Source organism: Octodon degus, unplaced genomic scaffold (assembly GCF_000260255.1).
Source record: "Octodon degus isolate 3935 unplaced genomic scaffold, OctDeg1.0 scaffold00063, whole genome shotgun sequence".
Taxonomy (NCBI): Eukaryota; Metazoa; Chordata; class Mammalia; order Rodentia; family Octodontidae; genus Octodon; species Octodon degus.
Window position 1 is genome coordinate 10851818 of NW_004524639.1, and position 15132 is coordinate 10866949.

General features: G+C 35.7%; 1 pseudogene; it reads right to left on the bottom strand.

Moving 5' to 3' along the window:
• Positions 1 to 3188: 3188 nt before the first annotated feature.
• The window catches only part of LOC101589419, a 65925-nt pseudogene continuing 53981 nt past the window's right edge, over positions 3189 to 15132 (bottom strand).

Consider the following 15132-nt stretch of genomic DNA (forward strand, 5'->3'; position numbering starts at 1 on the left):
GTCCTATGTCATCAAAGGATATGACAGGGTAGAAAAGCCTTATGAATGGAAAGAATGTCATTCCTTTGTCATATAGATATCATGAAGTAAGTAATACAAACTTTTCAAGGTGAGGAAATGTTCTGTGAATTTTTATTACAAGATGGCTCTTCACAGGTTATGGGTGTAATAAATGCAAGTCTTTTAGAAAAAAATTCATTTTTCTACCCATATGTTCTTCTTTCTTTTCATTAATATGGGCATGTTACACAGCTCTTCAAGGTTAAGTAAGCCGTGTAGCAACCTAGAGAAGAAAATTGTTGTTTCTCTTTTTTCAACTTTGGGCAAAACAAGCTTTTCAGAATGAGCAAAAGATGAAGAACGATAGTTACATTTTCAAAAAGATTCATGTGTATATTGAGGTAATATGGAAGGTACACATTTCTCTTGTAGGGTTGGGAGAAAAAAATGTTACATGTTTACTTTATCATAAATATCTGTCCAGAGCCAGCAGGTCAGTCAATGAAGGTCAACTGGGAGAGGAGCGGGGAATTGAGGAGGGGACAAAGGACAGGAGATGCGAGAAATGGAGACAGGACAGGATTCTGATCAAGTCCCGTTTATTCAGGGGAGGTGCTGGATATATATAGTGGAGGCATAGGGAAATGACATTGGCACGTAAAAGGTACGAGTAACTAGGCAACCGGGCTATGACAGGAAGGCCCACCTCCAGGGCATAGCAGGAGACTTATGGGAAATAGGCGGGGTAAGAAGAATTAGGAATTTAGCTCAGCAGAGGTGGGGGAAGAGGAACCTGGAAACCCACTTGCAGTAGGATTGGATGCCGGGAGTTATTGTGCTTCCCACAAAGATCTATTATACAAAGCCATGTTTGCGATCCATTAGAAACATTTACAAATTACACATCTTATTTATGTAATCCTCAAATAAGGGAGAAAAACACCAGTAGGGAAAGGACTGAGAAAGCAAGAGGGAAAAAAATGGCACATACGATGTATTTTTCTACATAAATATAGAATAACTCAGGCATTTCTATGCATTTATCAATATGTTCATCAAATATTTATTGAGTACCTTCAATATACTGTTTGCTGACCTTAGTGAGAAAATAACCCTTTATCCAATCAAACTAACATTTATGAGATGAATAGACAATATGTAAATTCATAAATATAAAATAATGATGATAAGAAAAAAGAGAGTCTATTTTGTTTTGTTTTTATTTTTCACCAGGAATCGAACTCAGGATATTGTGCTTTCCAGGCAGGCAGTGTGCCGCTGAGGTATATCACTGGCACCAAGAAAACTGAGAAAAGATGCAGAAGTTCTATGGAAGGTAGAGTTCAAAATATTATTTTGAGAGGTTGGACACATAATTCCTTTCTGGATAGGTATTGTCTGAGTGGAGATTTGAATGATGTAAAGCAGAATGCCCTGAAGATATCTGGTAAAATTATTACAGGCAAATAATGAAGAAAGTGCTATGAACCTCAATAATTTAATTTTTCTAATTAAAGATATTCAAAGAAGCCAACAGCTGCAGTCAGTACCTCAGTTATATTTCTCTCATGGCTTGAACAAAATACCTGCCACCCCAAGTTAAGCAAGAAAAGGTTTGTTTATCTCAATATTTGTGGAACTTTGGGTCCATACTGGACTGGTTGCAAGGGAGAATGCCACATGGTAGAGGGCAGTAGTTCACAGTGGCAGAATACAACAGAACAGCAAGAGCAAAAGGGAGGTGCAGTGGCAGAGATCAAGCCTCTCTCCCTTCTTATATTGTATTCCTGCTATCAGCCCCAGTCAGATGTAACACTCACACCCATAATCCCAGCATTGATCATGAATTTATCACAATCTGCAGAATCCAACGCCACAACTGCATGAGGTTTTAGGGAATACATCTAGACACAAACTGTAACAGGCAGGTATATAATATATTGGGGAAAAAAGCAGAACATACAGATATTTGCAAATCAGATTATGTAGGGCATTATAGATTAAGACATAAAACATTTTTTCTAAATTAAATTGAATTGCTATAGGCCTTATACATGCAATAATAATAAAATGAACTGATTTCAGTTATAGAAATCATTTTACCTTCTATATTTAAGAATGAATGCAGACTGGATGAATATGTGATAAGACGGGGCAATAAGGAAGCTGTTATAAAGATAGTTCATAAATATTGTGACCTTATGCAAGCTAGCATGTCTATATTTCATTAGACAAAATGGACTTTAAAATGTCATTAGAGAAAAAGTGATATTTCTTTAATGACAAGTGTGTTAATTTCATATAAAGCTAAAGATTATAAAGCTATAAATTGAATCCAAAAAAATGAAGGAAGAATTAAAAGGGCTTAAAGTGATGAACTGGAAATTTATCAGTAAAATTTGATGCTATGCTGTCCCAATTTTGATAGTAGATATAATAATTAGGCAGTCAATCAATATGGAAATTAAAACCAGTTACAAATGTTACAAATTGAATGTTTCCATTGCACTAAATACAGGTTTAATTTGGAGGTGATGAAGAGATTCTTGACTTACAGTGCTGAATGTCATATAATTCTATGACTTTCATTAAAAACTTTAGAGCTGGGCATAGTGGTGCACACTTGTAATTTCAGCACTTGGGAGGCTTGCAAAAAAAGAATTGCTATTCAGTGCCAGCATAGGCTACATTGTGAATTGAGGCATAACCTGATATGCATAGTGAGACCCTCTCTCACTCTAAAAACAATCATTTAAATAAAAACCTGAGGTAAGTCACAATAAAATGGTAAATTTCACAATATGTGAGTGAAAAGCAAATAATGATATTTTTAATGTAAGATACATTACATGGAGCTATAAAGGAATCTGCAAATGACTAGTTCCTGAGGTTAGATAAAGTATTAGCATATTGTATTCAGGAAGAAAAGAGGAATTACTCCAGGAAACAGAATTATCAGAAGTGTCAAATGCTACTAAACATTTATATGAGACACATAAAAAATTGATAAGCCAGTATAGAATACAGAAGTATTTTTTTAATGTGGCAGTGATGAAAGCTTGGCTGGAGTGGAATCACAAGGGAATCTGAAGAACAAAAGCAGAGATAATATAAATAACTTTGTAGAAGAGATTTTATCTGAATGAAAGAGGTCTTTCAAGTCATATGCTACAATATGTCTTATATATTCATGTATCTTTATCTTCATCTTCTTTCTCACAAGTATCTTCCACCAAAACATCATGATGACTTTCATTCACTAGCATGCCATGCTTATCAAACTCCTACTTAAAATACATTTTAACCTCGTGTTTAGAGAGTTACCAATCATAATTGAGATCCATTTCTTGAATGATTCATGGGATCTTGGTCTATTTGGAATCTCCAAGAGGTCATTGTTGAATATCATGTCAAATGAAGTGTCAAATGCTACTAAACATTCATATGAGACACATAAGAAATTGATTTATTTCATGTTTGCCTTCATTCCTGGAGCCCAGGGCAGGAGGAATGATGAGCTTTCTCTTCTCTACTACATACAATCTTTCAAGTCCCAGTTCCAACCTTTGATCACATCCAGGATGCACAGAGTGAAGCAAATCGACAGACCATTATTTTGTTTGTCAGTGGAGTGAAATAAAGAGCCATCTTTTTCTAAGTAGGCCTCATAGTGGAACAAAATCAAATCTCCTCCTTTGGTCTTGCAATGGCAGATGAACGGCTTCTGAAGGACTTCAATTTTCACTTCTGGCTCCAGGATCAGTGCTCCACACAAAGACATGATTAACAATGAAAAGACAAAATTCCACAAGAAAAGCTTTATATTACTACTGACCCCGGAAAGAAGTCACTGCAAAAGGAGAAAAGGCCCCAACTGCAGAGAGTTAAAGAGGCAGTTCAAGGATTAGGAACAATGGCCTCTGGCAGGCTCAGGACTCTCTCTCTTAGAAGATATGAAACTTTTACTACTATCAACTTTCCTACGCATTGCAAGATCACTTAAAAGGTTCTAAAATGACTTTTCATTGTGTATTTCTACCACATTTTTCTTTTATTTAATTATTTTTGACTTTTTTCCATAATTTTATTGAGAAACATAGCAATGATACAGTTTCAAATCAAATTGGTATGAGAGTTTCAATAATTAACACATTGTGTACTCTCTTCTTAGTGGAGATTTGTTGTATAAGATACACACATGATATCCTATTTACAAACACTATTGGAATAAATCCCTCTATGCATTAAGAGAATGTAATTACATATCTATCCTAACCATTTTGAATACACTGATAGAAAATAGATATTCATCTGTATCCCCTTTTTTTAAGTTCCATTATTTGAATATTATAGGTGTGTTAATTCACCGAAATACTCCAAAATACTCCAGTACTCCATTATAGTATTAGGTATTCCACTTGACTGGCACTGTCTGAAATTGTTGATGTGAGTTCCCTAGTGCTCAACATAACAACATGGCTTTACTTCTTATGCTTTGTTTTTATAATTTTCTGTGGGATGGTTAAAACCAAGATAAAGCAAGACCTATGCAACAAGAGTTGTAGCTTTTGGAACTGATAAGGTTAGTGAAATCCCCTCAGGATTTATCCTGAAATCCTTTACCTCAGATTGCAGATCCTTTGTCAGTATCAGCCATGTGGATGAGTCACGGCCCCTGCTTGGCCAACGTGCACTCTGTGAAAGCCCGAGAGAATGTTTTCACTCCAAGTGACTCCCCTTAGGCACACTCTACATCATTGATCACTTTCCTCTTTGTCCCCATAATCTTCTTGATCAGAAAATTTGGGAAACTACCGAGTTACATGACGTTACAGTGCAAGTTCTCATATGTCCTGAGTCATAATTGACCTGGGAGCTAGGGCCAAAATGTTGGCTTTCCTTGCAACCCTCCTTTTTCTCTAATTTTGGTCTGCAAACTTAAGTTGTTAACCATCCGGAAGACAAGCTTATTGTTATTACCATACAACCTAGGCTGTTAAGCTTAACCTCAATATCTGTCTGAATATCAAACATCTTAGACATAACATGGAACAGGTATTTTTCATCAAGTATGGATATGTTGAAATTTAAGTCCCTACAGAATATGATGAAAAAACATTTAAAATTTAGGATATATTTTAAAAATAGGAATAAATAATTATAGAATTCTTATGTTTACGCGTAAGTCCAAAAATCTAACCATATACAACCTTGAAACAAGACAGTCCCACAACATTTCTTTTCCTGTCTCCTGCCTTCATTCACCACACCCTTCTTTTTAAACAGTCATCTACCCAAGAGACAGCACAGAAGCAAATGGCTTTCATGACAAGCGGCCCATATTCAGAAGACCAGAATGACAGGCACTCCAAACATGAACCTACTATTATAAATTGCCATTTTCAGTGTAGTTGCTTAGTTCACAGTTGTCTGTGTGTATAGTTAGTCAGGGTGAGATTCATTTCAGTTAATTGCTTGATTCAAAAATTTTCTGAAGTTTCTCAGGATCATTGCCTTACCCATATTCTACATATAAATGTATGGCTTGCCCCATCATGAATCCTAGCTCTTCTCCTTGCTCTTTCATTGTCTAGTCCTCAAGTTTTTGCTTTCCTTCTATCACATTGTTCTTACCCATTACTTTGCTTATGGAAAATAAGTCTGCTTTCACATTTTGGTTGTCATGATTAGTGCTGATATAAATATCTATGAATTTGCATTACTTTGGATATCTATAGTATAGCATTTGGGTATATACTTCCAAGTAAACTAGAAATCATAAGATAACAATTGAATTATAATATATAAAGACTGAAAGGTGTTTTACCAAGATCCAGTTCTAGTGCAGGCCCCATAAGAGTGTGGGAGAGCTTGCAAGTACCCTGCGCTGGTGGAACCTAACAGTCCCAGACCAGGTGCAGTGTGGGTGAGACCCTTTTCCACCCCCTTTGGGGCCCCCCAACCGTCCACAGCATGTCCCCACCCTGCCCGCAGCATGAGAATTTCTGCCGAGTTCTAGGGATCCACTGATGCAGTCCTATCCCATACCCGGTGAGTATGTGGGAGAGCTTCCAGCTACCCTGCACCAGCGGGACCTGCCTGTACCAGCACATGCACAGCATGGGTGAGATCCACTTCCACCCCCTTGGGGCCGCCCCTCCACACTGCAGAAAACCTCCCACACAGCCCTCCAAGTAGGAATTTCTCTCTTGTTCTTGGAGCACACAGATCCAGTTCTAGCCCAGGCCCAATGAGTATGTGTGAGAGCTTCAAGCTACAGTGCTCTGGTGGTACCTGCCAGTCCAAGCCCAGGTGCAGCGTGGGGGAGACCCTTTTCCACCCCCTTGGGACCCCACCACCACTCCGCACCAACCATCTTCTGTGCCCACCCAGTGAGAATTTCTGCTGCATTCTGGGGACCCCCAGATCCAGTTTTAGCCCAGGCATGGTGAGTGTGTGACAGAACTGCTTTTCCAACCTACTCCACCTTGTCCCCTCCAAACTTAGCTCAGATCTGGAGTACAACCTGAGGTGAAACCTTGCAGCTACAATCCCTAAAGAGAGAGTAGGGCACAGAACCAGCCAGCAAGTCCAGGAGAAGAACATCTTGCCAGAGGGGCACAACAAGTTCACTCAAAAGGGCAGCAGCAGGAAGGATCTGAGCACAGCAGCCAGACCCATTCAGGCACAGCTGGATAAATCCAAACATTGTAGAACTGCACCTGAACTTCAGTAGGTGCTAAGGTTGTAAATGCACCAAAGCTCTACAAGAAAGTTCAGAACACAGTGCTACACAATGTGCCAATAAGAAGGAAGAAAATGCAATCTGAGAATCCAATACCACCCATAACAAGTGCAAAGGACACTAACACAGAACAAATTGGGAATCATACAACTGAAATCAATGAATCAACAGTTTCTGAAAGAAACAGCTGCATAAAGGTATAGAGGAACACAGATTGGAAATGAATAAAGAAATCCCTGAATTAATAACATCTGCAGTAAAGAATCAAAGGCAGAAACATATGGAAGAAACCCAATGCCCACTAAGAACAAGTGCAGAGGACCCTAGTTCAGCTTAATTGTATGAATTAGTAGCATTGATAGTAAATAAGCAACAGCAGAAAGTCATAGAAGAACTGAGAGCGGGATTCTTTTCTACTACCTCAGCCCAAATGTATGAATTAATAGCATCGATAATAAATAAGCAACAGCATTAAGTTATAGAAGAACTCAGAGCAGAATTTTCTGAAATATCAAAAGAATTCTCAGAACACATAGCATCTGAAGTAAAGAATCAAATACAGAAACATAGGGAGGAAATCCAATCTAAAAAAAATACATTCAGTAAAAGAATTTATAACTGCTTCTAAAGAAAACATTGATAAAAAAATAGAGGAGATTACAAAAATGACGGATTCCTTGAATGAACAATACAAAAAAGAAATAGACCTCATGAAGCAGAGTCAAACACATATAGAGGAATTTAAAATCCCAATCACAAGCTTGCAAAACCATTTAAGAGAAAATGAAGACAGAGTTTCAGATCTTGAAGACACTGGTGCAGCTAGTGAAAAGTTAAGAAAGGATCTCTTAAAAACAGTAGGATGCAGGAAAAAATAATCCATCACCTGCAAGATGATGCAAAGATGAGAAAAGTGAGACTAATAGGCATCAACGAGAAAGAGGGAGTCAATAAAAATGGAGTTAAAATATATGGGCAGAAGTAATAGCAGAAAGCTTCCCAAATATGAGGAAACAATCTGACATTCAGGTAACCGAAGCATACAGAATGCCAAGTAACTTCAAATTAAAAACACAACGAGACATGTAATAGTCAAAATCCCAGAAATTAAGCACAAGAATAATATACTGAAACTCACTAGAGAAGAAAAGTAGATCATATTCAAAGAAAAACCCATCAGAATTACATTGAGTTCGCTTAACCATGCATGCAAGAAGAGCATGAAGCAGAGTACTTCAAGTCCTCTATGAAAACAAATTCCAGCCCAGACTACTACGGCCAACAAAACTCTCTTTCAACTTTGATGGAGAAGTGAAATACTTTCACAAAAAAGAACAACTAAAGAATTTCATGATGACAAAGCCAACCCTACAGAGGCTCCTGAAAGATGTTCTAGAGAGGGACTAAAATAATCAGAACTCAATGAATGAGATGAGAAGCAACCAACGAAATAGGGCAAGCAACTAAGCACAAAAGAAAAAGGAGTAAAAGACAACAGGTAAATAACATGTCAATCTTAAATCAATGCATCTCAATTATAAACATGAATATAAATGGACTCACTTCACCAATTAAGAGAAATAGACTGACAGTGCATTAGGAAACAAAATCTAACAATATGCTCTATACAAGAAAAATATTTAAATCATAAAGACATTCATAGGCTGAAAGTCAAAGAATGGAACACAATATTACATACCACAGCACCTCACAAAAGAGCAGATGTAGCAATCTTAGTCTCACACAGTCTCACTTAAAACCAAGAATGATCAAGTGAGGTAAATAAGGCCAGTATATATTGCTGAGGGGAAAAATTCAAGAGAAAGAAGTAACACTCATAAATATGCATGCACCAAACACGGGAGCACACAACTATATAAAGCAAATCAAAATGGACATGAAAAATCTACTATCCAATACCACAGTCTTAACAGGAGAACTTACAGTCTCTTATCCCAAAAAGATAGGCCACCCAGAAAAAACATTAGCAAAGAAATAACAGAACAGAACCAGAGCTTGAAACAAATGGACTTGGTGGACATATACAGAGTGTTTCAACCAAACACAGCTGAATACACATTTTTCTCAGCTGCACATGGGTCATTTCCTAAAATACACCACATGCTGGTCCATAGGTCAGGATTAAGTATATGCAAGAAAACAGAAATTATCCCATGCGTATTATCTAACCACCATGCAATGAAAATGGAAATAAATGAAAAAAGAAACCAGAAAATATCCCTAACTACATGGAAATTAAGTGACACCCTACTTAGGAACCAATGGGTCACAGACAAATTTCAATAAGAAATTCAACAATATCTATAATTAAATGAAAATGCAAGCACAAATTTTCGTAATTTATGGAAAACTATGAAAGCATTTCTCAGGAGGAAATTCACAGCTGTGAACTCACTCAATGGGAAAAAAGAATGAGAAGAAATCAGTACCCTAATTTTTCAGCTTCAACAACTACAAAAGAACGAGCAAACCAAAGCCAGAGCCCAAAGACAGGAAGAAATAGTAAAGATTAGAGCAAAAATTAATTCAATTGAGAAGAAGAAAACAATTTAAAGAATTAACAAAAAAAAGTTGGTTCTTTGAAACATTAAATGAAATCAATAAACCCCTAGCTATCCTTATCAAAAAGAGGAAAGAAAAAATTCAAATACAAGCAATAAGGAAGGAAAAGGATGTAATTAACATGGACACAATGGAATTCAGAAGATTATCAACAGCTACTATGAGAATCTTTACTCGCACAGAAAAGAAAACACAGATAAAATGGACAGATTCCTAGAACAGTACAACTTACCACAAATGAATCGAGAAGATGTAACCACATTCAATAGCCCAATAAAAGCCAATGAAACAAGAGATGTAATTAAAATCCTACAGACAAAGAAAAGTCCAGGTCTGGATGGATTCACAGCTGAATTCTACAAGAAATTTACAGAAAATATAGTCCCTATACTCCTCAAACACTTCCATGAAATTGAAAAGGAAGTAATCCTCCCAAAAACCATTTCTGGAGGTAAGTATTATACTCATACCAAAACCAGGGAAACATCACACTAAAAAAGAGAACTACAGGCCAATCTCCATCATGAACATAGAGGCAAAAATCCTCAATAAATTACTAAAAAATAGAATACAGCAAATCATCAAGAAGATCATACACCATGATCAGGTAGGATTCATCCCAGGGATGCAAGGATGGTTCAATATTCAACAATCTATAAATGTAATACACTATATCAATAGAGCAAAAACTTAAAGAAACACATGACCATCTCCGTTGATGCAGAGAAGGCTTCTGAAAAAGTCCAAAACTCATACATGTTCAAAGACCTACAGAAAATTGAAATAGATGGCCTCTACTTCAATCTGGTAAAAGCCATTTATGAAAACCCAATGGCTAACATAATCCTAAATGGGGAAAAACTGAAATCTTTACTCTTAGATCTGGTACAAGAAAAGGATGCCCTCTATCACCACTTCTATTCAATATAGTTCTGGAATCACTAGCTATAGCCATTAGAAAAGAAAAAGAAATAAGAATAGGTAAAGAAGAAGTTAAATTATCTTTATTTTCAGATGACATGATAGTTTACTTGGAACACCCAAAAAACTCCACCAAGAAGATACTAGAATTAATACAGAAATTCAGTAGCATAGCAGGTTATAAATTCAGTACCAAAAGTCAATAGCATTCCTCTACACAGAAAACAAACACACTGAGAGGGAAATTATGGAAACAATACCTTTTACCATAGCACCGAGGAAAAAGAAATACCTTGAAATTAATCTAACTAAAGGACTCAAAGATCTTTTGAAGAGAAATTACAGTAATCTTAAAAAAAAACAGATCGTAGAGGATTTCAGAAAATGGAAAGTTATTCCATGCTCCAGAATAGGGAGAACCAACAGTGTGAAGATGGCCATACTCCCAAAATTGCTGTACAGATTTAATGCCATCACTATCACACTACCACCAACATACCTCACAGAGGTTGAGAAATCATTCCTAAAATTTATCTGGAACTGGAAAAGACCTAGAATAGCAAATGCAATTTTGGGTAATAAAAACAAGGCAGGAGGCATTACAATTCCTGACTTGAAATTTTACTACCAGCCTACTGTGATAAAATCAGCATGGTACTGGCAACAAAATAGACTTGAGGATTAAAGGAATAGATTAGAATACCCTGAAGCCCCTACAAACACACTCAGAGACCTTATCTTTAACAAAGTGACCATACATACTCACTGGATGAAAGATAGCCTCTACAACAAGTGGTGCTGGAAAAACTGGCTCTCTACATGCTGAAAACTAAAACTTGACCCAGGTCTATCACCATGCACTAAACTAAAGTCAAAATGGATTAAAGATCTAAACATTAAAGCAGAGACTAAATCTCCTGGAAGAAAAATAGGAGGAACTCTTGAAGACATAGAGGTCGGCAAAGTCTTCATGAACAGAAATCAAATCGCACAGGAAACTGTTGAAAGACTTAACAACTGGGACCTGCTCTTACTGAGAAGTTTTTCACATCAAAATAAATGACCAACAAAGTGAAAAGGCAACCCAATTTTGAAAATGTCATGACAAATCAGTACTCAGATAAAGGTCTGTCTCTAGAATTTATAAAGAACTAAAAAACAATAGGGCCCCAAAATTTAAAGACCCAATCCATAAATGGGCATCTGAGATGAACACACGTTTCTCAGAGGATGAAATTTAAAAATGAATTAATATATGAAAAAATGCTCTTCATCACTAGCCATCTGCAAAATGCAAATTAAAAGAACATTGAGATATCATCTCACCCCAGAAAGAATGACTATCATAAAGAAATCAACCAAAAATAAAAGTTAGAGAGGCTGTGGGGAAAAAGAAACCCTTCTCCACTGCTGGTGGGAATGTACACTGGTGCAACTGTTATGGAAATCACTGTGGAGACGCCTTAGAAAAATTTAGACTGGAAATCCCCTTTAAACCAGCTATTCCTCTACTGGGAATTTTCCCGGAGTATCTGAAAATATCCTATCAAACGATATATGTGTGCCTATGTTTATAGCAGCACAATTTGTGATAGCCAAATCTTGGAAACAACCAAGATGCACATCACCTGAAGAATGGTTGAAAAAGATGTGGTATTTTTACACAGTGGAGTGTTACTCAGCTATAAGACATGATAAACTTAAAGCATTTATATTGAAGTGGATGCCACTTGAACATGTATTCATAAGTGAAATAAACAGGACACACATGTGTAAATATCATATAGTTTCCTAGTTTAAGAACTCAAAAGAATAAATAAAAATATAAATGTATAATACATGTAAAAGGATGTATAATACATGTAAAAGCAGGATCTCGAGGTCTAACTAATCAAGAGAGGGAAAGGAGAAGAGCTAGGAATCATGACAATGTCAAGCCATACAGTTTTATGTAGAAGACGGGCAAGGCAATGATCCTGAGAATCTCCAGAACATTTTTTAATCTAGCAGTCAATTGGAAAGATTCTCACCGTGACTAACTATATATACTGATTCCTGTGAACTAAGCAAATATACTGAAGTTGGTAATCTGTAATTGTACTTTCATGCTTGGAGTGCCTGTCATTCTGGTTTTCTGAATACGGGCTGCTTGTCATGACATGCCAGTTGCTTTTGTGTTGTCTCTTGGGTAGATGATTGTTCAAAAAGAAGGGTGTGGGGAATGAAGGCAAGAGACAGGAAAAGGAATGTTGTGGGACTGTCCTGCTTAAAGGTTGTATATGATTAGATTTTTGGACTTAAGTGTAAACATAAGAATTATATATTTCTTTTTTCCTATTTTTAAAATATATTCTAAATTTTAAATGTTTTTTCATCATATTCTGTAGGAACTTAAAGTTCAACATATCAATACTTGATGAAAAATACCTGATCCATGTTATGCCTATGATATTTGATATTCGAACAGATAGTGAGTTTAAACTTAACAACCTAGGTTGTATGGTAATAACAATAAGATTGTCTTCTGAATTGTTAACAACCTAAGTTTGCAGACCAAAATTAGAGAAAAAGGTGGGCCTCAATGTGATCCAACATTTTGGCCCTAGCCTTCCAAGATCACTTAAGTCTCAGGACATATGAGAACTTGTACTGTAAGGTCATGTAACTCGGTAGTTTCCAAATTTTCTGATCAAGGAGATTATGGTGTCAAAGAGGAAAGTGATTGATGATGCAGAGTGTGCCTAAGGAGAGTCACATGGAAAGAAAACATTTTCTCAGGATTTCACAGAGAGCACATTGGCCAAGCAATGGCCATGACTCATCCACATGGCTGAAACTGACAAGGTTTCTATAACATGAGGTACAGTATCTCAGGATAATTCCTGAGGGGATTTCACTGATGTTATCAGACCCAAAATCTACAACTCTTGTTACATAGGTCCTGCTTTACCTTTTTCTTAACCATTCAGCAGAAAAGTATAAAAACAAAATATAAGAAGTAAAGCCATGTTGTTATATTGAGCTGTAGGGGACTCAGGTCAACAGTTTCTGACATTTCCAGTGAAACTGAAGACCCAAAGCTATTATGGACCCCTGAACTCTTTTAGAATATTTTTCTGAGTTTGCACACTTATAATATTTAAATGATGGATCTTAACAAAAAAGGGATACAGATGAATGTCCATTTTGTGTCTGTGTAATCAAAGTGGTTAGTATAGATATATAGTTACATTCTTTAATGAATAGAGGGATTTGTTCTCAAGGTGTTTGTAAATATGAGATCAAGTCCACATTTTGTACAGCAATTCACCAGTTGAAGAATGTATGCAATGTGTAAGTTATTGAAACTGTACTACCAATTTGGTTTGAAACTGTCTCATTGATATTTGTTTCTCAATAAAATTATGGAAAAATAAAGAACTCCTGTTATTTTGTGAACTGCTTTTGTTTGTCTTTATTCTATAGCAACAGTCCATAATGAGTATAAATTCATGCCCCACTGTGGTTTTACTTGCATTTATCCAGTAACTATTGAGGTTCAGCATCTTTGTTTGTGCTTGTTGGTTTTGTGCATATCTTTTTTGAAGAAAAGTCTATTTAAGTGCAGTACCAATTTTAAAATTGAATTGTTTGTATTTTTTTGGTAAAAGTTCTTTATATATTCTGGCTACAGACCCTTCTCAGGTATATGACTATTTTTTAACACGTATTCCCATTCTTTACATGGCATTTTACTTTGTTGATGGTGTCTTTGACATTATAGCAAAAGCTTTTAATTTTGAAAAAAAAAAAGATATTTTTCAGGAAGGAAATTATGATAATTTGTTGCCAGGAGAGATTCCCCAAAGATATATGTTAATAAATGATCCAAATATAATATAATTAATACAGTATTTAAGGAAGAAAAAATCACAATAAGAAAAAAAAACAAGACGACAAAATTTCTTATCTTCAATTTTCTAAATATTCTATTACAACATAAGCAAAAAATTAAATTTTCTTTGATGTGACTCTATATGTATAGATAAGGAATATGTAAGGTAATTATATTTTAAGTCACATGAGTGAGGAGATATAATGTAGAAAAACAAGGAAACAGTGACATGATTGTCTGAAAAAAATTCAAACAACATTAACAAAGCCGACATTAAAAAGATACGAGATAACAATGTGATAAGTGAAACAAAGATTATTAATCCAAATTCTCTACACCACATAATGAAAATAAGAAGATGCTCTGAACAACTTTTGACATATTCATTTGTTGAATTTGATAAAATGAATAGATTTTTAAAAATACACACAAGTTATCCAATATGAAATATCTATTAATAGCAGTTGAACTCACAATTTAAATTCTCTAAAACAGAAATTTCCAATCAATCACCATTTCAAGAGAGAACTTTTCAAAATCCTAAACAAACATTAAGCTCCACTCTACATAGTCTCCCTCCAGATGTTAAATAGTTCAGAACATCCATAATTTCTTTACCACATGATATAATTTCTATTTAAATTCCCAGAGGATACCCCTTCTGGATATTTTCCCAGAAGAATTAAAAGCATTATAGCACAGTGATATATGTGCATCCATGTTTATAACAACACAGTTTATGTTAACTACATCTTGGAAACAAAACAAATGCCCATTAAACAAGGAAAGGAAAAATGATGTAATTATTTCCAATGAATTACTACTTAGATATAAAGAAGGATAACAAAGTTTCCGTAGGTAAATGGATGAAGCTAGAGAACATACTCAAAAAGTGAAATAAATCAGACTTCCATGTGTAAACATCAAATGATTTCCCTAGTATAAGAAAGTTAAAAATAAATAACATCCAAAAGATACAACAGAAATTGTGAAAGGGGAGGAAACTTCT